The sequence below is a fragment of the Brassica napus genome, chromosome C2, assembly GCF_020379485.1.
Source record: "Brassica napus cultivar Da-Ae chromosome C2, Da-Ae, whole genome shotgun sequence".
Classification (NCBI taxonomy): Eukaryota; Viridiplantae; Streptophyta; class Magnoliopsida; order Brassicales; family Brassicaceae; genus Brassica; species Brassica napus.
Window position 1 is genome coordinate 19,158,664 of NC_063445.1, and position 26,909 is coordinate 19,185,572.

Below are 26,909 nucleotides of genomic sequence, written 5' to 3' on the forward strand. Positions count from 1 at the left end.
ACCGGTATGATATCCGGTTATCTATATATGGGCCATCTTAAACATAAACTTTATATATACTAGTGGTTGGTCCGCCCTGCGGACGGTTGAGTTTACATTAAAAATATTTTATATTAATATATATTTAAATTTTATTGATCGGAAAAATATGTCCATTTTATTTATTAAACATATTTTATATTTTATATTTTTATTGAAAATTTATTTTAAATCGCAATAATAAATACAATATGCTTTTATTCTAAAATATTTATTAATTTTTTTTAGTTTGAGTTTAAAGGACCACTAACATTTCTTTTGTTAAAGAACACAAAATTATGAAATTATTAAAATCTTACGAAAATGTAATGATTTATATTTTTCTTTTTATTTCTATTTCACTTTGATATAGTCAAGAAAAATCTAAAGTAAGAATAACAAATACTTTTATTTTATTTTTCAGATTATAATTTAAATACTATTCAATAATTAATTTTATCATGATGATAAATTAATCCATCTCCATGCTAAATCAATTGAAAATATAATATAATGTAATAAAATCCTAAGAAGTTATATTTTAAAGTCATATATAAATAGTTCAATAATGTCACAAATAATAGTTAACAATAAATGATTTTTGTATAATATATTTATATTAGATTTTCAATTTATAATGATTTTTTTTTAATTTTTAGTGTTTTACTAATTATATTTGTAAATTATTTTAGAGAAAAATACTAAGATAGCACTAAACCAAGTTTTTGTTCCCAAAGTAGCCCTCAAGACTCAAAGTCACAAAAATAGGTTTCATTAAAGAGGTAAATATACACTTATACCCATTGGGTTAATTAATCCAAACCTTAGGGTTTAGAGTTAAGGGGTGGGGTTTTGAAGTTAGGGTTTAAAATTTTATAAAATAAAAAATAAATACTAAAAAATTTAAAATAAAAATTTAAAAAACAGTTTCAAAATGTATTTTTGAATTATAAAAAGAAAATTTGAAAAAAAAATAAAAAACAATTTCGAAAAAAAAATTATAAGAAATTTCGAATCTGAAAACATATAATCTGAAACTATAAAAAAAATTCTTTTTTTCATTTTTTTTATTTTTTTTATTTTTATTTTTTTTATTTTTATTTATTTTTGTTTGTTTATTTAATTTTAAACTAAGGGTATTAGGGATATTTTACCCTTTAATGAATGTCATTTTTGTGACTTTCTCCTTCTAGTACTATTTTTGAGACAAAAACTCAAAATGTGCTATTATTGACAATTGCCCATTATTTTAACATTTGTTTAGCTTTGTTTTATAACTAAATTGTTTGTAGGAAACTTTCCTCATGTTAATCGAAAGTTCTTTTATAGAATATAGTGTAATAAATTTTTAAAGTATTACATTGGTTCAAGTAATTTAGCCAAAATAACTTAAATGTAGTGTAACCATTAATAATATAAAAATTAAGATGAACCAAACCACGTACAATTGTTTTCTTGAAAATAAAATTACGTGAACCTTCGATGTTAGTTCACTTCTTCTCTCCCAAGTGTATAATGAGGACTTTGAAATTAAGTTCTGACATGGATACAATTTTTATTATTTACATAGTTTAGTTACAGAGTTCTTAGTTGTTCAAAGATGGCTGATGTGTGGATTAATGTCTCTTGTCTACAGCTCCACAGGACAGATGTGGAATTAAATTTCACGAATCCAAACATCATCAGGTTGAACTAAATAGGACGGTTCTTATCTTAATTTCAGATTTATGGTGTTCCCGAATCGAGACAACATGAGATAGGCCTGGGCAAAAAATCCGGAACCCGAAATCCGAACCGAACCCGAACCGAATAATCCGACCCGTTATCCGACCCGAAATGTAAAAATACCCGAACGGGTCTTGTAGGGTGGTACAAAAAATATCTGAACCCGAAGTGTTATTAACCGAACCCGAAGTGTTATTAACCGAACCCGAACGGGTAACCCGAAAATCCGAAATTAATAGTTAATATAAATATTTTAAAATATATATAAGTATTTCAATTATTAAATTCAATATTTTTGGTAATATGATATATAATAATAAATATTAAAATTTTAATAAATAATTTAAGTACACAATTAGTTATAAATAAGTATTTTATAATTTGCTCATTGAAATAAAAAAGTTTACCCTCTATAAGACAATACATATTGTTTACAAATTATGTTTGTTTTCATGCTTGATTTAACATTTTATTGTTATTTTATCAATTTTATGTGTGATAGATTAATTTTTATTTAATTTAGATGTTTTTCTTTATGTTTTGCTTCAAGTTTTTTGTTTTTTTACTTCGGTTATATCCGAACCGAATCGATATAACCCGAACCCGTACGATATATGATTACTTTATGGGTTTTAAGACGCAATACAATTTTGAACCGAACCCGAAGTGTTATTATCCGAACCCGACCCGTATTAATAAAATTTTAGTATGGGACCTTGGAGCGTAAACCCGAAAACCCGAAAACCCGAAAAATCTGACCCGAACGCCAATGGGTACCCAGGCCTAACATGAGATATAGTTTTCCCAATTATATATCTTAAACTGATACCATTGAAACTAAAGTTTTGAAATTAAAGGTAAACCGTTAAAAAACATTAATCATATCATGCCGGATTCATTAAAAAGAAAAGTATTACTTTATTATTGAACTCAAACTTTAAAATTTAGATAGATAATGTGCCTGCAAACTCTCTCTCTAGTGCTTAACCTCTTTGATTGGAATACCGAAGTGCGACGCGTCTTAAACGTTGGAGCTTTCTTGGAAGCAGAAGCTTCATCGGTAGAGCTTACGACCACATCAGTCTGAGAAGGTTGTGGGGATGGTCAACCAGACTTATCATTAACTCATGTGTTATTTTCTGAGATACTCTTGGTCAGCACAAGAGTTGGCTTCAGAGTTTGGCTGACAGCACCAGGCATGTCGTCACCTGGGTAGTCATCACTTCTCAGTCAGTTCTAATTCACATGGATTAATGTTAGGCATATTTTGGGCATAGAAATATTTAATCCACATAGATTAATACAAACATACTCCAAAAAATTTGGCACATGTGGACAATGGTTGGTGTAAAAAATACGTACCACTGTAGAGGAGAAATGAATTTCGGAGAGCTTAAGCTGGAAGGTCAAATTCTGCACGATGAAATCTTGGATACATCGTGGGAGTGTTGCCTGTTGGAGAGATTCACTTGCGCTCTGTGGAATTTTTGAAAATGACAAAAGCTAACATAAGAACATGTAGAGTGCTTACACTGAGAAGGATATTAGGGGCGTCCAGACATTACCATGAGTTGAGCAACCTCTGCGATGAGAACATTGGTCATCTTATTATTTCACCGTGAAAAAAAACGAAGACGGCTGAGTCTGTTGCGATCTGTGAACACCATCTGAACACGGTGGCTAAATAGTGCAAGTGATTTATTGGCTGAACATGCGTATATAGTCTGGCAAGAAAATCTTAAATATAAGTTCGACTGAAATACCTCACAGCACAAACTGCAGTGTCGTCATGCACCATGCGCATGTGAAAGACGTGAATCCACGCTGCAGTTTTTGGTAGCATTTAGAGTAGGAGAAGTAGCACCATCCATTAGTGGTGTCAATGCCACCGACCTCGGCAGTGCAAAGAAACTTTGCAGTCTACATGAACCACGGGAGGAGGAAAGTTATAAGAATGTGGGGATCATGTTTATGAGCTAACATATAGCTAAAAACGAATGGAGTTCACCAACCTGTGGTGGAGAGTTAAGAACGTAGTTGTTCAGCTCAGCAAGAGTTACTCGTTCAATTTTCTTCACACTTCCATACTTGGAAGCTGTGGAGCTGCTACCATCATCAGATCCATATAACCTACTAAATAAAAACTCCCCTCATGTTTGAGAACAACGTCCCCATTATTTCTTAGACAACAGTTACAGTTTGGTAAGTCTTACGCTGCAAGAACACTCTGGCTGGCAAGGCATTCATTGTCAAAAGAAGTTGTTCCCGGGGTAGCATTCAGGAGAAGCCGGCCTGCAAATGCAATGACACATGAGAAAATTTAGTACGCTTTCCTTCAATTTATTTTGATTTTTGGGTTTATGTTCGTGGCAACAATTAAATGACTTTAGGCTCCAAACCCGATACCTCTAATTTCTGATGAAGCTGATATACAATCATGCCAAACACACAAACACATACGGAAGGGCGTTTAGGTTTATCATGACAGCATCGACTTTAACCAACCCAAATGGAACATCAATGATTAACTTTGAATCAATACACATCAGCTATTCGGCTTACGTACCACAATAACACATTGAATGGCCTGATTCTCATTGCCAAGGTGGTCTTGATGCCACAAGCGTCTGCAAGAGAATATTTGTAACAAACTGTTAATAAGGAAGGAAGTAGTTGCAGCCAATCATTGTTAGAGAACGGGAAAAGCATGAGTTGCCAAACATACCCGGAAAATCCACGTTTGTATTAGCCAAAGCCATAAACTGTTCATTTTCTGAAACCTGAAATATTTTCTTAGAATAAGAACAGTCGGCTCCATCATCTCCACAACCAAAACTATCTAAAACTAAATAAAGAAGGAAGCTAAACAGTCGATACCTTCTTGTCAAGAAAAACCAGGTCCAGCCCGAGATGCTCACCGACTTTCTTCAAATCCCAAAATCGCAGAAGCTGTGCAACAACTGTTTTCTTACAACATCCGTCCTTCAAATCGGAAAAGTGGAGCTGGTTAATCGCCATCGGTGGTAGCTCTGTTTCTAGGGTTTATGATAATGATTTCAAGAAGCCTTTCGAATCGTATGGATTACCTTCTCGACATATATATAGTCGCTTTAGTTTAGAGGGGAGGTGAGAAATCTTAATTGTAGAGGAGATAGTGGAAAGTATTGATTGCCTCCATCGTATGAGTTGAGAGGAGACGAAATGATGGGTTACATTTCTCATCTCAGAGAAACCAAGAACTCGTATAATTATTTTCTTGTTTGTTTGTGGGCTTCACGTAAAGAGTGTGGGCTTTAATTAAGACCCCACATGAAAGACCTGAAACCATACAGCGTAAAACAATCGGAAAGCCCAACATAGGCAACCACTGCTCACGTGGCAAAAAACTGTATTATGATTGGATGATTTAATTGTCCCTTTTATTACTTGTCTGATGCCATCTTTATTTATTTAACACGATTAGCATTTATTTCAGTTTTTTTCTTCTTCTCATTTTCCTAACTAGAACTGGTATTTTTTTTTTATAAACCAGGAAGTGTATGAGTCTTCAGCTCAAATCATCTCTCCAGGTCCAGGACCAGCTGGTACCGATAAGATGGCGTAAAGCATTCCTCCCAAGGAAATCGAACTAGGGATGCAATGGAACATACTCCGAGCACTAAACCACTAAACCAACGCACCGTTCGTTAGAAATGGTATTTTAACAAGGCACTAACGCAATCTTAAAAGATAAACCCATTTCTCGTTAGACTTATAGTGTGTAAATTGATTTATCTAAGGAATACAAAAACAAAACTGTTCTCAATGCTCGACTTCAGATTATGTCAGTTAAGTGTGACAATGGGTGTACAATTGTGTAAGTTCAAAAAGTCAGTTAAGTGTGACAATGTGTCCTAAGACTCGTCAGTATTCGAAAACTTCAACTATACAATTGATCTTCTCTCCATGAGTAGTAATTAACTAAAGATTCTCTGCGTCGAAGGGGACGTACGTGTTGATTCTTTTGTGTTAAAAGGAACGCTTTTACTCACTTAGCTCTCAAGTAATGAACTAAATCACAAAATTAAAGAAGAAACAATGTAAAAAGGAAGTGATGCAAAAGAGAAACACGTTTGATGACCGCGTTGCTTTCAAGACTTGGTACTTTTAGTGTTCACAGTTCACACTGCTGAAGGACACTTTATATATTTATCTTCGATTTTGAATTAAGATAAACAATTTCCCAAATTAATCCTAAATTCTAATCCCTGGAGCGGCTCTCTCGTTTCACTTGGTAAAAGTCCACTTCATTAAACAATTATCTTTAACAGAGTAAGTAATACAACTACTAATTCCTTTGTTTCTTTATCTTTATAATAATCTTGAGTGTAAAACCCCATTTTTACTTTTATATCTCTGTCATTTTCTGGTAGTTTTGTTTATGATTCTTGTTGTTGTACTTCTCTTATCAATTTGCAAATTAAATGTCAAAATATATAAATCATTTCAATTTGAATGACCCATTTTACCCTTCTAATAGAAGGCCTCCAGACTATTACTTATTGTTAATACATTTCCAAGTTATCCTAATTTTTAGGACTGGAAGTAAGAAACCAGAAGAGATTATCTTAACTTTATTACAAAACTAACAAGCAATATTTTTTTAAAAATGAATATAGTTTCTCATAACAAAAAGAACATAAAAACTAAAATATATTCTCGTAATCTATACTATTAAAGCAGAATCACTAATAGGGATTACGAGAATATATTTTAGTTTTTATGTTCTTTTTGTGATTAGGACACTGGAATGAAATATTAGGACACTAGAATGCCTTTAGTTTTCCATGTAAATAGGAAGGACACTGGAATGTAAAATAGGAACGACACTGGAATGAAATTATAATAGTTTAATAGAGATGATGTATTTAATAATTGTCAACATTAAATTATACATGAACTCTACCAAGGATTTATTCCAAATAATGCTGAATGTAAATTATTGGCCAAATAATACATGGATTTATTCCAAAAAAATGCTCAACGTAAATTAAAGGGGGTGTATTGAATCTGAAATTTGAAGTAATTTGATTTTTAATGAGTTTGTAGATGATTGCAGGAGAATTTGGTGTAATTTTTGTTAAAACACTCTAGAATCTCATTTAAAACTGTGAGATTTGGATTTTGATTTTTATAACTAAGGAACTCCTTTCAAACACTCTAGAAACAATTAAAGTACTCTAAAATATCCAACTTAAATTTTGTTCAATAACAGTAAATTTTGGAGTGTTTTATGAAATGATAGGTTCAATAACATTGGATTTTAAAGTGTTTTTTTAAATCCATATTTGAATAACAGTGGATTTGTTATTTTAATACAAATCACTTGAAGCTCTTGGTTGAATATACTCCCTAAGAAAATGTAACTATGCTTTCATAAAGCTTATATACGATGTTTTCACTTAATATTTCAACCTAAAACTACAATCTAAAATTTTCAATGGTACATAGTCGGTGTAACAATTAATTTAGCACTATAAATAATAATATGTGAACTATTTATTTATTACAGATATATTTTTGCATTTAAAATATTCCTTAATATGGATAGTGTAATATTTACTGTTAAAAAAATCTATCAATAAATTTTTAGAAATAGACGTAACAGAGATTTGAGATTGGTGAACAAAAAAAAGCCATAAACTTAATAATGGAGATCTTTTTTTTTTTTTTTTTTTTGGCTCAACATCTACTTTCATTATCCAACATTGTTAGGACCTACATCATAGTTTGATCCTAGAGAAGGCATATCAGCCTCTATGACATGGATTAACCAACTTGGCATAACAGAATACAACTTAGGAACATAATTCATAAAAGAAAAAGCTTCCTTCGCTATCCTATCTGCCGTTTTATTACCTTCACGGGCAAAGTACTCGACCCTGTAGGAACATAATAATGGAGATCTTTTCAAGGAAGGTTGTGTGTTGCTGTACAATTCCAAGATTTGTAACATTAAACATTTCATAAATCTATTTGACTAATATTCTAAATTGGTGATATTATAGTATTTATTTTTAAATACAATAAAACCAAAATATGTTTTAATAGGTTTCATTTTGATTAAATATAATATTAATATTATTTGATTATATGGTATATCAAACTATAGGTTATGTTTTACAGTTACAGTTTTTCAGATTATTTCATAAATATGCAAATAGTTATCACATATGGTTTGAATGACATATAGTTCATTTATATTATGATAAAATAAATTTGGACTAATAACAAAAAGGTAAAAATTAATCTATATTATACTTTAAAACTTTATAATATAAATAAAATAAATATGAGGCATGTTATTTAAATGAATTATCTTATATTCATAAAATAATATTTATATAAATTTTAATTTAATTTATATATTTTAAAACAAAAAAAATTATAAATCATATGTATAAATTTCCAACTTTCACTAAATAATTTTTCGAAAAAACTTAATCATGCGCTGTAAAAATCTAGTTAGTTTCTTAGGGCATCTTCGTTCCTTCTCCATTTTTTCATCTAAAATGAAGTAAAAGTGAATATGAAGTAAATAATGCTCCAACCCAACTACATATCTCACTCCATAATGAAATTTACTTCATAAATACGATAAATGGAGTAATCTATTTTTTGTTTGTTCATCACTCCATTATGAAGTAGAAAATGGAGTAGGATTGGAACAATTTTACTCTATTTTAGAGAAAAAAATAGAGTTTTACATTGAAGATGCTCTTATAGTCTAAAACACCAAGCTTTAGAAAGGGGGAAGAGTAGCATCATGTTAGTTATATAAGTTGGTCCAGTTCGGTGTTGAAACAAACAAAATTGGCCGGGTTTACTTCAAAGTTTAAACAAACCACTCCGTTAGACCCGATTTTCATCATACATTTTTGTAATTGACTATCCGGTTCGATTTTGATTGGTTATTCATTACGAAACCGGAATGTTCATTGTTTCCATAGTTAGTGCGTAGAGGTGTCAGCACAAAATGGTCGGCTTCTTAAAATCTATATTATTAAAAGAAAAAATACTCATTTGAAAATGTTCTTACTTCATTAACTAAACTCTTTTTTTTTGCTTGTTTTTTTCAGTTGCATTTATGAAATATCCTAAAACGAATAAAACTGTCTAATTTATTACTTGTCTTTTCAGTTACATTAATGAAATATGCTTAAATGAATTTAAACTACTTATTTTATTGTTTGTCTTTTTCAGTTACCTTAATGAAATATCATTAAATAAATTTGGACATAATGTCATTTAATCAACCAAAAAAACTCATGAGTTATCCTTGCGTGCATAATTTTAATAATGGAGATTTTTAAAAACGTGCATCATTAAAATGTTACCTAAAACATGCAGCACTAGTATATAACATGCATCAATAAAACTAGAATTTGACTCACACAATTGTACGGATATTATTTTCAGTTGATTAAATTTTAAAATAATTATTTATTCTAAGAATATTTAAGAATGACTATGTTTTTAAAAATTATATGGTATTATTTGCTCATAACTCATTTGTAATTTGATAAATTGTTAGAAAGAAAATTTTAGCATAATATAACTCAGTTGTCATTTGCTAAATTTATGATTTTTATTTATATTTTTTATTATTTAATTATAATATTTTCATTTTATATTTGAAAGATAAATGAATTTTCTTTCAAACAATATTTTTGTAAATGTATTTTTTAAAAAAATAATCAATTAAAATTGTTATTATCATTGAATATCATTATTTTTGACATAATTTGAGTTTTCGTTTACATCAAAACTTATCATATTTTAGGATAATTTTAATTTAAAATGTAATTTTCATATTTTTTAAACAAATTCTAAAAATATTTTTAAATATTTTGTTATAATTGTTAAAAAAATATTGAGTTGCATTTCAAATAAAAAGGTAAAGATCTTAAAAATATTTTAATTAAAATATGTAAAATTTAATATAGTTTTAAGGAAATGGTCAAAAAAAAAATTACACATAAAATAATCATGATTTTTGTTAACTGGGCGGATCATTATTTATATGATATCGTACACGAAAGAAAAATTTCTGTTTTTAAAATTATATAATTAACTCTATACTCATTTTTTATATGATATCACACATTCGTAAAAAATAGATAGTTTAAGATGCAAAAAAAAATATTTACTTAATGAATATAATATGAACGAATATTACAAATACATCATTTAATAAAATAAATAATTAAAAACTGAAAATTCATATCCGCGTTGGCGTGCGGATCAGGTCTAGTATTACTTTAATTGTGGAAACTGGAAAAGCTAATTTGCTGTTGAGTCGCGCTAAAGCCTCATCTTTCTTTCCCTTCCCTACCCACGAAAACGTAATGGAATAGGAAAATGAGGCATGTAAGATCTCGAAGCCGACACAATGCCATGTCTGAAAACACCGAAGCCCAAAACGGTAATGACAAAGTGACAAACTTTTCGTATTCTTTAGATATAAAAATAAAAATAAAATTCGATTCCTCTGTTTTTTTTGTGACGTTTGTCTTCGGCAGGTAAGTCCCTTGTTCAAGTGTACGTGTGTGTGTATTCTTCGCTTCGCTCGCCTCTCTTCCCCAAACCGGTGGTGGATTCGTTACCTTTTTGGTTTATCTAGATATTAATAAAGGTTCTTCCTTTATCTCTCTCTCTCCGCGTCGAGTTCGTGTTTTATCTATATGTTTCTCTCTCACGTCTCATGATCTGTTAATCGAAACCCATTAATAGATTCTCCACGCTTAACAAACCCAATCTCTTAAAAATTTGATAAAACCCCACCTGATCGTTTTACTCTGTTTTTTTCGAGTTCCAGGTTTCACCTGATTGATGGGATTCTCCTTCTCTTCAATCCGTTATGTTTACTCTTACATTACATTCCTCATCCTCGTCTCTTGTGTAATCTTCACCTTCTTCTCTACCCCTGTTGATTTTAAGCCCCTTGAAGCCCAAAACAGACCATGATGGCTGCAGTGCCCTGAAGCACTTTCACGACTACCAATCAAAGTGCGCGTACCTGAAAACCATCGACCCTTGCGCGAGCCAAGGCTTCGTCGATTACCTCTCCTTACTCTACTGCAACTTCGAAAAGTTTCCACTTTTGGGCCAATCCCTCCTCTTCCTCTGGCTCCTCGCTCTGTTCTACGTCTTGGGCCACACTGCCTCCGAGTATTTCTGCTCATCTCTCGAAGCTTCTCAACCTATCCCCAACCGTCGCCGGCGTGACGCTTCTCTCGCTCGGCAACGGCGCTCCTGATCTGTTCGCGAGTTTGGTCTCTTTCATGGGGGAAGATTCGAAGGGCACTTACGATGTTGGTCTCAACACTGTTGTGGTTGGGATTATAAGCATCGCGTTGCGTAGTAGAGGGGTTAGGATCGAGAGGTCTGCTTTTTATTAGAGACGTTTGCTTCTTCTGCGCGGCGATTGGCTCCTTGGGTTTTGATTTTGGTTTATGGAAAGATTAACTTCTGGGGCGCTCTTGTGTTCTGTTCGTTGTACGCTGTTTATGTCGCCTTTGTGTATCTTTGGTGGAGAAGGTGGTGAGTTTGATATTGAGTCGGTTCATAAGCGTGGGAGTCTTAGTGAGACAATCTTGCAAAGAGAGGATCTTGATGATGGTGTTGTTGATGAAGAGCATTGTAGTAATGTCGCTGATGATGATGATCTACCTATCTACCTGCCAAGGAAATTGACAATTCCTGTTGTGAGTGAAGCCAAATGGTCTAAACCAACAGCTGTTGGTTCAGTCACATTTGCTCCAGTTCTGTTATCGCTACTATGGAACTGGAAGCGTAGTCCAACGAGTGTTGAGGCAGGAGTTGTGTATCTAACCGGGTGTTCGGTCGGTATAGTTCTCGGTCTCACTGCATTAGCCACGACGAAGACACCAAAGAAATGGTTACTACCATGGTTAGCAGGAGGGTTTATTATGAGCATGACATGGAGTTACATCTCAGCGCAAGAGCTAGTCGCGCTTCTAACTTCACTAGGTTACATTTTCGGGGTAAGCCCGTCGATCTTAGGCCTAACGGTCCTCGCGTGGGGGAACTCGATAGGAGATCTTATAACCAACGTGACGATGGCGTTAAACGATGGTGACGAAGGAGCTCAAGTGGCTGTATCTGGGTGTTACGCGGGTCCTATCTTTAATACGTTGTTTGCTCTTGGGATATCGCTTGTGGGATGCGCGTGGGAGGTTTATCCGTTGAGTATTGTGATAAAGACGGATCCTCGTTTGTTGGAGAGTCTTGGGTTTCTGGTGGTAGGACTGGTTTGGTCGTTCTTGGTTCTGTTTAGTAACAGGATGAGGCTTGGTGGTGTGATGGGGGTAGGCCTTTTGGTTATCTACTTGGCTTCATTGTCTATAAGGATTGTACAAACAGTTGGAGATTCTTACTAACATTTGATTTTCAACTCACAGTTTCATACGTATAATATAACAATGGATTTGTACAATGCAGTATGGATAGCTTATTATGTATAGCTCGAGTATGGGATATATTGTATGTATATAAATAGAGTTATGGAATTCAAATTGAGTAGCTAGAATTTTACTGCAAATTGACGGAAAGAGACAAGTGTTGTTGTCGATTCCACTAACTCCTTTTTTTTTGTTCACACCAGTATCGAAGGTTGGACATATATTTTAGTTTGGTTTAGATCTGTTTGGATCCGACGTTCGGTTCGTTTTTTTTCCTATCCATAAGCCAAACAGTTACACGCTATTCAAAAATTCAAAGTCTAGTTTTAGATAATACTAGTAAGAAGATTTTAAGTGTTTCGAGTGAAGTTGTAATCCTTAATTCATATATCTAATATTCTTGGTGACGGCTGCGCTTGGTCAAAAGATTATGGCTGCATCTGCATTCTTCGTGTGTATTTTGTTTGAAGGTGAGTAAATGATAATTTAAGAGAAGTTGATATGTCATGATTTTAATAGATTTTGATTATGATAAAAATTATAGAATCTATTCTATTAAAAAAAGAAGTCATGACTTATCATTCATGTGTGATATTTAAAAGAATAGACCATCACTAGAAAGTCATTAATTTAAAATCATATCATTTAATTCTCAGTACTAACCGACAAACATTTGATCTCTTATATTAAATAACTAGGTTAAGATCCGCGCCTTGCGCAGAATCAACATTATATATATATAAATGATTTTATGTATTAAATATTTTTACATATTATGAAATAATAAATATATATTAAATAATTAAAAGTTAGTAACTATTAAAAATATAATTAAATTGGTGCGAACATATAAATCAATTTTATTAATCCAAAAAATATTTTTTTTTATTTGATAGGATATGTTATAAAATTTAAATGATACTAACATAGATAATATATTTTAGTATATTTTTAATATTAATATCTATTAAATGATGATTTATTAAATGATGATTTCTACTCATATAGTTTTTTGATCATTTGTATCTTTTATAGAAAAAAATTTAAATTACTGATAGCAAAATTTTCATTGTGGGATTAATAGGTTTAGTCATTTATAATTTTAAAAAAAAATAAGTTGTAAATGATCGTTCAAAACTTTTATCAAAAAATTGTTCAAAGTAAATTTTGAAACTAAAATATTGTATATTATATGGTTTATAGTTTAATTTAAAACGATATATATATTAATCTTAATAATTAATTAAATTAGACTTTTTACTTATATAATTTTTGTAATCATTTGTATGTTGTGATAACAAAAATTTTAAACCATGGATCATAAAATTTGAATGTGAGACTTTTAACAGTTTTAGTAATTTATAGTCGTTTGTAAAAATTCAAAATATAACATATACATAAAAATCTAAATTTTTATTATATGGTTATTGTGGTTGTTTAATTTATTTAATAGCTTAAAATTAAACAAATATGATAGAAGATACACTATTTTTTTATCAAATCTTTATTATTTAAAATCATTAATTGTCATATATACTTTAGCCACATTAGGCAATTCCGTAAATTTTATTTAAGGAAATAATAAAGTACATTAATGATGAATTTATTATTAGTTTAATTAAAAGCTTATTATATAATTAGATGGACCAATATATTTCTCTAATGATTCTAAGAATCATTCTAGACATGTGGCTACAAAAAGAAGTTGTAATGCTTCTCAAATAATATATAGGGGATATTCTTTTCCCATTAACCATTAACTAACATTTAACCAAACTGAAACTGGTTCACTCTAATGGGAACGATTTACCATGTTCGTACATTATTAAACAATTATAAACATATAAACCAAGTATAAATAATTATATATGTTTTTAAACTAAGTGTAAACATGCAACTCATTAACCCTTTGTTCATCATCTGAACAAACCGGTAATTGGAAACGATTTAACGTACTTCTATTTGTACACAAAACAGTTTATATTATACCCAATATCATATACAACCTGTTTATTTCTACTTATACATATGACAATGGCAAGTCATTTTATCTGTTCTTGTAATAACTACTAGATTTTGACCCGTGCTTTGAAAGAGCGGGATTTAATTATATGCAAAACTGTAATTTAAAATAGATATACAAACGTTTATAAAAATATAAGATTATATGTTTATTTATCTTAATATAGTGAAATGTTTATTTAGGTTTAAGGATGTGTATTTGTAAGATTATACGTAGCGACCGAGCGTGCGTTCCGCTCGGACCGAGCTTGCGTTCCGCTCGGACCGAGCTTTCCCGAAACATCGATATGACACGAATTCATGCGTTCTCGTCTACTCTTTGACGCTATCTCCCGAAGAACGTATCAAACCCATTTCATGTCTCTCGACATTTGAAATCGTCAATCGTACTTTACGGTAAAAACCGCGAAAAGTTCGTTCTTAATCGAAAGAAGCCATAATAAACGCTTCGAGTCAAAAGACGGCCCAAAGGGACCTAAGACATGACTCGAGGCCCAATTTACTATTTCTTAACCAACAGCCCGTAAACCGTAGGACAATTTATGCTTGGTTCGAAAGGAAAGATAAATGTCAAGTTTCCGTGGATAAATACGAAATTTTAAAGATAATTACGAAGATCGGAAAAAATAGAATATCTCAATTTTTAGGCTATGATGGCTTAAGGGCAGAAAGGGAAAAGCATAAACCGACCTAGAAGCGAGTATATAAGGAGTCCTAAGCGAGAGGCATGAGGAGAACTTTTTCAAAACAAACTTATCACTTAGAGCAATTAGACAACTTTCCATTTTTGTTATTTCGAGCTACAAATCAATTAGGTTTAGCCGCCTTAGGGCTTTTAGAACTAAGAATCTCGCCGACAGCTCTCGAGCCCAGGCTAATACCTTGTTGTAAACGCTTATACGCAAATTCGGAATAAGAATTCTCTTTGCTCTCTTTTTACGATTCCTTATACTTTATCGTTGTTATCTCGTGTTCTGATTGCTTGGCGTGTGGTATTAGCAGATATCCGGGACCTCTGGGAAATTAGGGTTTTCCTAATTTCCTAATTTAAACGGAAATCGACAGTGCGAATTTTGGGTCAAGCGTTTTTATTTTTTGTAGCTATTTAGAATATAAAATTTAGGGTTTATGGTTTAGCTGGAAGCATTAGCGTCATTAAAATTAGCGTTTTTATTTTTTATGGCTATTTAGAATATAAAATTTAGGGTTTAGGATTTAGCTGGAAGCGTTAGCGTCGTTAAAATTAGCGTTTTTATTTTTTTGTAGCTATTTTTTATTTAATTTAATGTTTTTAATGAATAATCTATGTCTCACTTTGATTGGTCCTAAAAGTTGGGCTGAATTTAAAGGTTTACCCTAGGGGGTGAACCTAAGTTTTGTCCTTAAAAAAACGATAATAGTTTAGTTCAGCTATATTCGGCTATAGCTTATATAGGAGTTAATGTTCAACTCTCCTCTTTCTCACTCTGTTTTTGTTCACTCACTCACTCACTCTCTTTGTTTCTACTTGTGTATCATCATCACACAAGCACACACTCAACTCTCTTTACGTTAGTTGTCTACATTTTTACTTCTCTCCAACTCTTTTTCTTTATTAGAATTGGATATCTTTTACAACACCACATACATACATACTTATAGTAGTCTTTTACTAACTACTACACTTGCACTTCAACTACTACAACTTAGCCTTAACTCTCTACTAATAACTCTTACCAACTCAAATAACAACTCTAGACTACTAGACATTAACCAACACTTCACACATTTGTTGGCTTAACTAAACTAACTAGACTTTCGTTACTCTTGTTGTATAACTTCTAGTTACACAACTCACTTTGACTTCTTGTTGTCGTTGGCTTTTACTTCTCCTTCTTCCTCTGTTGCTCGCGCCCCCAAGCTTCTTCTTCTTCTTCTTATTCTTCCATTCGTGATGTGCAGGTGACCAATGGGCATCTTTATTTTTTTTTTCTTTTTTTTTTTAATTTATCATCTATAAATAATATAATATTTTATTTTTTGATTAAAAATAAGTTAGACTTTATATTCATTAATACTTAGTGAATATTTATTTGTTCTTTTAAATATATTATGACATATACATGCACTTTTATAAGTTAGACTTTATATTCATTAATACTTACTGAATATTTATTTATTCTTTTAAATATATTATGACATATACATGCACTTTCATGTTTTATAACTTCTATTTAGTTAAATTTATATTTTAATAAAAGCAGTATTTTATCTTAGGTTTAATTAGTTTTTTTGTAGAAAAATAGTTTTTATTTTTTTTACTTGAATTGAATTGTATCCTGACTAGACATAATGCAAATTTTTATTGAATTGTATTTTTTACTTAAACAAATTAATGATAAACATGATAATAACAATTGATGACTCTGAAAAAATAAACTATAAACTAAATTCAATATAAAACTGAAATTTAGTATATTGTATATTGGTAATATGTTTAATTCAAGTATTAACAAAAACACATTGGTTTCTGAGTTCGGTTTAATTCGATTTGGTCCGGATCGGTTTTGGTTCGGTTTGTTCGGGTTGGGAAAATCTTAAACCAAACAATTTGAAAATAGAGTTTGGTTTGTTTTGAATCGGTTCGGTTAGGTTAGTTCGGTTTGATTCGGGTTTTTTTGCACACCTCTAGTTTCATTTAGTTAAATTTATATTTTAATAAAAGCAGTATTTTATCTTATGTGTAATTAGTTTTTTTTATAGAAAAAATAGTTTTTATTTTTTTACTTGAATTGAATTGTATCCTGACCAGACATAATGTAAAATTTTAATGAATTGTATTTTTTACTTAAAAATTAATTATAAACATGATAATAACAATGATTTAATTAACAAGAAAAATTGTAAAATATTAGTGATACTGAAAACAATGAATTTTGAAAATATTTCAATTTTATAAAAACAAATCCTTAACAAAAGAAATTCGTATCATATTTGTTCATCCTAACTAAAAGAGAATTGTAAAAATTTATTTGATAATATTTTTAAGATAATATTTGATGATGAACATGATACTAAAATTATTTAATTAACAAAACAGTGAAAATCAAATAACAACTTCGGATTTGACTTTCATTTTTCTTTACTTTCATTTAATTTCTTATTTCCAATTGTGTTTAGTTTAAACGTTTAAATATAGTATTTTCTCTAATCCGAAGTATAAAGTTTATAAAAAAATTACCATGCACCATGATTATACTATAAAAATATTAACTTAAACTTATGTATGAAAATGAGTTTTAATTATAAAATACATCTCAAATAACATATGCAAAAAAAACAATCATAAAACTATAATAAAATGATTTATTTTTTTAAGAGATATTGTGAAATTACAAAATCCAGAATTACAAATAAAATTACAAATAAAATAATTTAATCAAATATGATAAAATTTTATTTAACAATTTTGTAACAAGTTAGGAGTTATCCTATCCTAACTAAGAAAAATAATCATAATGCACAGCAACTAAACCAAACATATTATAACTGTTTGTTGTTGTAAGTAAAACAATATAACTTTTATTGAATTAAAAACATAAAATGTTCTGATTTAAAGGGGGACTCAAGACATGTACCTTACGAATTTAGTAACAATAATGGTTTTTGATCAAAAAAAAAAGAGTAACAATAATGGTTTACACGCTGGACCGGGGTGAATCATCTATTGTTATCGAACCCATAAACAGATTTAACAGTATATGATTAATTTATTGAGTAACTAGTGTATTCCGACGCTAGTTCGTATGTTTTATTTTTTAGTGAGTTCAAAATTGTTTTTTCGATTTATTTGATAGTGGTTAGAGACATTAATATATTATTTTGTTTTGAAGTTTCTTAGGTCAAAGAGAAATCGCATAAGTGATTTTTACTGATTGATTTAATAAAAATAGAAGAAATAGTTGATAATTACACCAAAGTAAATACAGTTGAACTTAAAAATAAATTAAAATTGATGTTCCAAAAAACACGTAAATGCATATTTTTGTTTTGTGATTATCTTTTTTGAATGAAAATAATAAATTCGTTCATCCTCTTAAAATAATTATAATCCTCGCATGTTTTGTTCAAGTCATGAATGTGGTAATTTGTTAAGGGCTTCATTGTTGCGTATTGGTTATATACTTTGTCTTCAAAATGATTTTGAATCCATTAAGTAAAATTTAATCATAGTCTAGCATTGATCGGACATGAATTGACTATGTTCCTAGGATAGCATATTTTAAAATAAATGTAATGATATATCATCCTAAATGGCTCTGCTGCAAATATCGTAGACTGAGGTTGAAATAAACAGTGGGGTATGTGTCTGAGGAGTTTCTTTCACATATGCCCCTGTTTTTGTATGAATTATAATTGTTTTCTGAATTCTCTGATACCATCTTTCTGTTTTTTAATAAAGTGGAGGAATAAGTTTTACTTTGTAGCTTTGCTATGGTTTAGATTAATATTATGTTTAAATGGAAGAACTTTTTGTTGAAGATAAAATAAATTTTAAAAGAATGATTTTTTTTTTAATTTTATTTTGGCATTAAAACCATTAAATTTATAACTTTTAAAGGTATTAGAACATTTATTATTATTTTTTCCTCCTCGTCAGCTGATGTATTTGCTATCTATATATAATTAGTTTGAATATTAATATAAATCATAATCGTATTTACATAATATTGTTATTCTCTCAAAAATGGGTCGGTGATCAAAATAATTATTAACAAAGTATAACTTATTTTGTATTGTGGTTAAAAATCTATATTATAGTTGTCTTTGGATGTCACATTCTAGTACATGATAGGTAACTGAAGCTTTTTCTCATTTATATATATGAAATAGGCTTGCATGATGTTATATATCATCCATCGATTACAAATGCCTCTTGTTTTTATATTTTACGTGTATTGTCCTCAACCTAGTGTATTGTCCTCAATCTAGAAGAGCAAAGCATTATCATACGTTTGATTTCTATGCTTACTCAAGTGTGCTTAAGTATGTTAATTAAGTATTACCTAGCTAATAGTTTATAGTCACTCTTTTTGTCTTTTTTTTTTAAGTTATAAAAAGAATCAATAAAAACGCACACTTTTAAAAAGCTGTAAACCACATCTCTCAACAACTGAATTCGGCTAATCTAAATAATGAAGGATTGATAATAAATTTATTATAGATACTGTCAAAAGATCAACAATAAAACATTATATACCTAAACTCCAAAACAACAAACAGATTATTTTGCCTAAACAATCATACATCCTATAGTATTGCATCTACTTTCGAGGAGAACTATCATTTGTCCACACTGTAACCATAAAAAATATATTAATATTTGATGATTAGTTTTATCAAACCGAAGACATAAGGCATATTATCACTACTCATTTGAAAACCAAAAATAAAAATTCATTAAAAACAATTAACATACCCAACGAGAACATAACATAGATTTGAATGATTCAACAATTCAAAATTTTAGGAACCCAGTTACTCACCCACTCAACCATTCACCAATAAGAAAAACTATTAAAACTTTATATGAAAAATGTGACTTGGCCGTTCTCTAGTTTCTTTTTGGATGATGAACACTGCCAATCTTGTGCCACTTATTTTCTTCTCACCAAGTTAGTTTGTAACCAATACAACTCTTCATATTCAAAAATTTTAGCTTTTAAAGCTATATCTTTAGTTAAGTTTAGTTACCTAACAGCTTATGCTGACTTGCAGCTTTGGTTTCTTTGACACAATTGTGTTGTTCTTATTCATTGCTCCACCATTTGGCCCCTTGCTCGGCGGTTCCACCCTTTTTATTCCTTATGTTATTGATCCAAATTTCACAAGCTTTTGAAACTAAAATGTTCATAAGCACTTAGTGCAAAGAGCTAACTTTTTTAGGAAAATATCTTTAAGGTGTTTATTTCCTTCTCTTTTTCTGAGTCATCCTCATCATCATCTGAGTCCAATCTAAAACCAAATAAAGAAAACATGCGTCCCATGCATTTCAGAAATCAGCATAACGATCATAGCTTTCAACAAATTAATTGAATCAATGCTAGTCACAACCCATCCAAAAAAAAAACTAAACGCTTAGACTACTTCTTGTTTTGTATTGTTTATTTATTGAATTCATTGGTACTCTTTTTTTTAAAGAAAACATTTTCTCTAAACATTAATGATTCAAATGACAAAATCATTGATTAGGATCAATGCATTAGACCAAATGGAAAGAAAAAAATAAGGCATTAGAAGTAAGCACCTCTTCCATCTTCTTTTTTTTCACATGACATGGTCTATTATGACTTTTGAACTTTTACATGGAATTTGTTACTTTCAGTAAGCTAACCTTGGGATAATAACAATAACCAAATCAACAGCGTGTGTTCCTATTATTTAGAAATTTTGTTTCTACTATAAAGTAATTTTGCTTTAATAAGGTTCTCGAGAAAAGATTCATACATGCTGCAACACCTTGGGTTGGGATAGCCAACCAAAGCCCGAGCTCTTCATATTTTAATTCCAATTTTTTTTTAATTTGATTGATTCTGATTGTTTATACTCTATACGGTCTATATGGTGTTTGTTTTCTAGTGTATCGGGTATGAACTTTCACCTTTACTAATAAACTCACAATTACAACGCCTGCATACCAGCCCTGCAGTTTCTCCATGCATACTACAAAGTTCAGCTATAAAAAGCGACACACAGTATGAAAGTCTAGACAGTTTAAAGCATTACATCACCTGTTTTGTGGTAACAACATAAAGCTCTGAGCTAGCAAATTTCAGTATCTGAAACTTATGGATAAATCTGCAAGTATAGTAGAATATATATCAAAGCTATGAAGGTGAAATGCAAAAGAAGATGGAACTTTGACTATGTTGTTTCGACAATATAGGTCTCTAAACTTGTGTTCTCTAGAATTGATCTTGAAGGCATACCTATTGACACCAAACCAAATTTTCAAGTCCTTTTTAGTCCAATCATCTCTAACTTCTTCATCCCAAGCTTCCATGTTACCGGCTTCCCCAGCTCTCCAATACTCCATCAACATTCAATCCCTCTACAAGCTTGATTCAAGAAATGCAATCATCATCTAAATGTTCATCTACAATACACAAAAGATCTTTATATTTATGAGATAAGTCCAAGGAAGGCTTATTTTGATAATCATTCACACACATGGAATTTTCCAATAGATGGTATCTTCTTCGCTAACAGTAGCTGAAGTAGAAGGTTTTCAAAGACAGTCTCCACCGCAGGCCTGACCTAAAAACACCAGCTCATGGGTCTTATAAACGAAATTGAAGCTTCACGATTCATTCAAAATCGGAGCTTTAGATACCAAGAGAAAGCTTGGAGCTGTTACAAAAAAGTAGAAAATTAGTAGAAAATTTATATTAAAGATTAAAAATATAAGTAAAAAATTAGAATACTTACCGCAAACTGACGAAACCACAGATGCTGCTTGCCTGTAGGGAAGTCAGTGAAAGTCGGATGTCCCTTGTCGAGGGCCGAGTACATTTGATCCATGCGCTGATCCCGTTCCCGGATCGGTTGAACCTAATAAAAAGAACAAACGGTTAATAATGAATCAAATTTTAATGAAAAAAATATGTTTAATTACCATGTTTGACCCCGTCTATGTGGATACGGAGTGAGATAGGGAAGATGGTCACGACCGGGCTGTCAAACCAACTCCGCAACACTCATCACTCCCGGAGGACCCGGAGGAGCAGGAGCGGGTGCAGCAGCGGGAGCGAGAGGAGCAGGAGCGGGTGCAGCAGAGGGAGATGTATGGTAGGAGCTGTGGGGCGAAGGGGAATCCTGAAAATGGCTGGAATCCCGAGACTGACTCCCCATACCACCACGACCACGACGCTGTCGAGGCCGGGTCTGATCATCATGAGACCTGTAAATTAAAAAAAAAATATTTAATAAATATAGAAATATAAAAATTAAATTTTTTTAAAAAAAAAAAAATCCCAAATAATAGTTTTTAATCACAAAAAAAGTTTTATAGATAAGCACTTATCCCTGCAATTGCTTCATGAACATTTCGTGGTAATAGTTCCTTGAAGGCAAACGGAAGGAGGCGCTGCATCATTACATGACAATCGTGGCTTTTCAAGCCAGTAAACTTTCATTCATTTCTGTCGATACAGTTACGCGTGGTTTATCTTTTGTATTATTACATTTGAGACGGTATGGCCGAGGATGGGCAGTTTTGACTAACCCCAACTTATCAACAAGATACTTGCTAGCCACGTTCGTACAAGAACCACCATCAATGATCAAGCTACATACCTTGTGATCAATACTACATCTTGTGTGAAAGATGTTCTCCCGCTGGATGGTTTCTGGATCAAAGAGAGTGCTAAGAGCTCTCCGGGTCACTAGTAGCTCGCCTGTCTCCGGGTAGTCGGTCACTTCCTCATCCGAGATCACGGCTGCGGTCTCTGCCTCATCTTGGGATTCATACTCGCCATCCCCCTTTAGGACCATTACTCGTTTGTTTGGGCAATCCCGGGCGTAGTGTCCCTTGCCCTGACACTTATAACAAACAATGCACGAGTACGCAAAGTTTGGGCTTGAGTCTTACCCTGCTCTGGTTTGGATGCATTAGACAATTCAGCCTGGTTTGTCTTGAATCGGCTCTCAATCTCAATCGACTTGCCCTTGTCGCCTTGCTTTGAACCCGGTTGAGTCCAAGCAGGTTTGCTGCGGCTGGTACTGGCCGTCTTGCGCTTGATGTGCTGCTCGGCTTGCGTAGCAAAGTGCAATAGATCGTTGAAGTCTTCATATTGTTGTCTCTCCACCTTGCGGGCAATGCGGTCTTGCAGCCCTTCCAGGAATTGAGACATCATTGTCTCCTCGGGCTCGTCGGTCTCAAGCTTATTCCTGAGTGCCTCGAACTCCTCAAAGTACTCCTCCACAGTCTTAGTTCCCTGCATAAGTTTACGAAAACGTTTTAGCACATCACGCTGGTAGTAAGATGGAATGTACCTCGCGCGAAGCTTGGTCCGCATCTCGGTCCAATTACGCGCTCTCCACACTGGCCCGGACTTAGCAACGTCTCGATCCCACCACGAAAGAGCATTGTCCGTCAGCTGGGCTGCTGCTAGGGCAACCTTCTTGGCCTCACTATATTGGTAATAGTCGAAGATGTACTCCATGCGCTTCTCCCACACGATGTAGGCATCCGGATCAACCTTGCCGGCAAACGTCGGGGGGTGAAGCTTAAGCGCCTTGCCTCCCAACCAGGGCTCTTCCTCCTCTCGGTCTCGACCTCCTCTATGGTCGCGGCCTCCTCCTACTTGGGTCCGGGGTCCTCGCGCGTTCCTCCTACCTCCCCGGTTCGGCCTCTCCTCGTCCTGACTGCGCGTATCATCGGTACTGTCCGCGTCCGAGTCAGTGTCATGCGGGTCCGGCTGATGCCTTCCTGGTGGTCGAGATCCGTTGGGCCTGCCTCCCTGCCGTATCTGAGCAAGCTCGGCGGTGATAGCCCTAAGGCTCGCCCTCAGCTCTTCATTGTCAGCTAGGAGCTGAGCATTTATGGCCGCTTGGTCTTGGCCTACATCTCCCATAGTTCTCTGAAAAGATACTCAAAGAAAGATTAGAAGTCAAGAGGGGGTTAAGTAGTTGCTTGGGTCGGATACTTTGAGTATTGACCAAGACTAAGAGTGAATGCAAAAAAGTTAAGACAAAATCGAATCAAGTTTGAAAAAGGAAAGAGAGAATATATTATTTTTTTTTTGATTTTTTTCGAAAACTTGGAAAGAAGGTAAAACATTTTTTTTTTTTTAAATTGCAAGAATTGAAAACTTGGAGAACAATCCGAAACTTGAAGAATAAGGAAAGTAAATAATTTTTTTTTGAATGCAAAAATCGAAAACTTGGAGAACAATCCGAAAATTAAAAAAATTAAGGAAAGTAAGTCGTGACGGCTAGGGTTCAGAAGAACTGAGTTTCGCAGGAAACTTCAGCTCTGATACCAAATGTTGCAGGCAGAGATCCAAACTACTCAAGGCTTGACTGAGGTTCACGAGTTCGGACTGGACAGGTCGAACAGATGGCCACGGGAACGGCTGGACGAGTGCGATGGGGGAGGAGGATCGGCCGGTTTGTACCTGAAACAAGAGGAAGTGATTTTTATGAGTTTTATGGAATAAAAATGAAGAACAGAGAGTATATTAACTGAGAAATAAAGAACAGAAACAAATATGAATTTTTATGGGTTTTATTTCTAGTGGCCGATTCTGAAACAAGAGATGCAATGGAAAAAATAAACAAGAGAAGGGTAGAGATGGCTGATGGATTCAAGTTGTTGGACGTGTGTCTCTCTCAACAAGAACAGGGGATGGTTTGAAGGATAGATATGGATCCGATTCTCGCTGGACGTATGTCTCTCTCAAGATCGGACGGGAGATGAACTGGATCGAAGGACTCCACAAAGAACAATGGATCGGTTCATTGATATGTCAGGCGGCTGCTCTCAATGGTTTCACACAAATGAAAGACTTAGGGTTTTCTTTGCTAAGCAAAAAACAATTTCATAAAAGACTTAGGCCAAAAATCGCCAACTACAAGGAGTTATATAGGGTTTATCCCTTATGAGACTCAAAGATAAAAGGCCTTAAACAAGCTGGCCGAAAATTAAGGCTGAAACAATAGACCAAAGTCTTAACCAAATAAATTAAAATAAATTAAAATAAACCAGACATCTGGTTGTCGGTTTGAGAAAGTCCGGATCAGAATTCATAGTATGCTTGCATGTTGCCTCGTTAAAACCTTTCGGGAAAACCCAGTGGGACAAAACCCGATAAGGAAAAAGAGTACAACAGCATACTACTCCTTCTGATGGCGGCTATATCTCTGAACCGGAAGCAAGTTGGTTGGATGGATTGAGGATGAAGGTGGAAATGGTCAAGCCGGCTTCATTCTGGTCAAAGGACGAGAACTGACTTGAATGAATGGAGTTTGGAGCCTCTAATGGTTCGCTGGTGTCTTCAAGCTTTAAGTCGGCCAACTCCTGGATCAATAGTTGCTTGAATCCGGTTTGTTCCTGTGCAAGCAACTCCTGGACAGCTTTGGCAAATCCAGCTCTTATAACCCTTGAACCGGACCTTGTGGTAGGACCTTTGCGGATGATGGGAACCTCAGTTGTGGGGACTGCAACAGAGCTTGAGTTACGGTGATCGGTCAATTTTTTTGCGGAGTTACTATTCACATGAACAGTAATTCGTGAATAGTGAATTTTTGTCGGTAACATCGGTTTGTTGACGTAGGTGTTCTAATACACGGTGGTTCCAGAAACGATGGGAGGTGAAGACGGTTCGGCGCACAGAATCGGGAAATTTGACGGTACGGATTATGCATTTTGGAGAATGCAAATTGAAGATTATCTGTACGGAAAGAAGCTTCATCAACCGCTGAGCAAGAAGCCTGAGAAGATGGATCAGGATGAGTGGGAGCTCCTTGACAGACAAGTTCTGGGTGTTATAAGGTTAACACTGTCGAAAAACGTTGCTCACAACGTTGCGAAGGAGAAGACCACAGAAGGGCTCATGAAAGTTCTCTCTGTTATGTATGAGAAACCTTCGGCAAACAATAAGGTGTTTCTCATGAAGAAACTCTTTCATCTGAAGATGGAAGAAGGTGGCCTGGTTGCCGCACATGTGAACGAGTTCAACACAATTGTCAACCAACTGTCATCAGTTGAAATCGAGTTTGAAGATGAAGTGCGAGCACTGATTTTGTTGGCATCTCTGCCAAATAGTTGGGAGCCAATGAGGGCAGTGGTTAGTAATTCTGTGGGTACTCAAAAGCTCAAATTCAATGATGTTAGAGATCGTATCCTTGCTGAGGAAGTTCGAAGGATATACTCTGGGGAGGCATCAACGAGCTCTGCTTTCAACGTGGAAAACAGAGGGAGAAACTCAGATAGAAATAAACGGAGTAATGGCAGATCGAAGTCAAGGAATGGACGGGGTCAGTCCAAATTCCGCCAGCCTGCAGAGTGCTGGAATTATGGAAAGACAGGTCACATTAAGAAGAATTACCGAGCACCACCGAAGAAGGAAGACAACACTAGAGGCGGAGCCAATGTAGTGACACGTGAAATCGCTGATGCATTGGTAGTGTCTGTTGATTCCCCGAGGAAAATTGAAGCTCGGGATACAGCTACAAGTACCACCAAAGCGTCAATATCCTATGTTGATAGCCCAGTCGATTCATGGGTTCTTGATTCAGGAGCGTCATTCCACACCACACCGCACCATAACATTATGGAGAATTATGTTGCGGGAAATTACGGAAAGGTATATCTTGCTGATGGATTACCTTTGGACATAGTTGGTATTGGAGATATCAACCTGAAAATGCCAGACGGACGTGTGTGGAAGATTACGAAGGTCAGACATGTGCCAAAGTTGATGCGATATCTGATCTCAGTAGGTCAACTTGATGATACGGGGCACGATGTTAATTTTGGTGGTGGAGCCTGGAGAGTCAAGAAAGGTTCCATGGAGGTGGCTAGAGGTCATAAAAGAGGCACTCTTTATATGACGACGAGTTATCAAGACACTGTTGCTGTTGTCGAGAATGCCAAACATACCAAATTGTGGCATTGTAGGTTGGGGCACATGAGTGAGA

At 33.5% G+C, this 26,909-nt stretch overlaps 1 pseudogene; it reads left to right on the forward strand.

Annotated features, from left to right (window-relative positions):
• Positions 1-10,428: 10,428 nt before the first annotated feature.
• Positions 10,429-12,201, forward strand: LOC106403173 (annotated as a pseudogene).
• Positions 12,202-26,909: the final 14,708 nt, after the last annotated feature.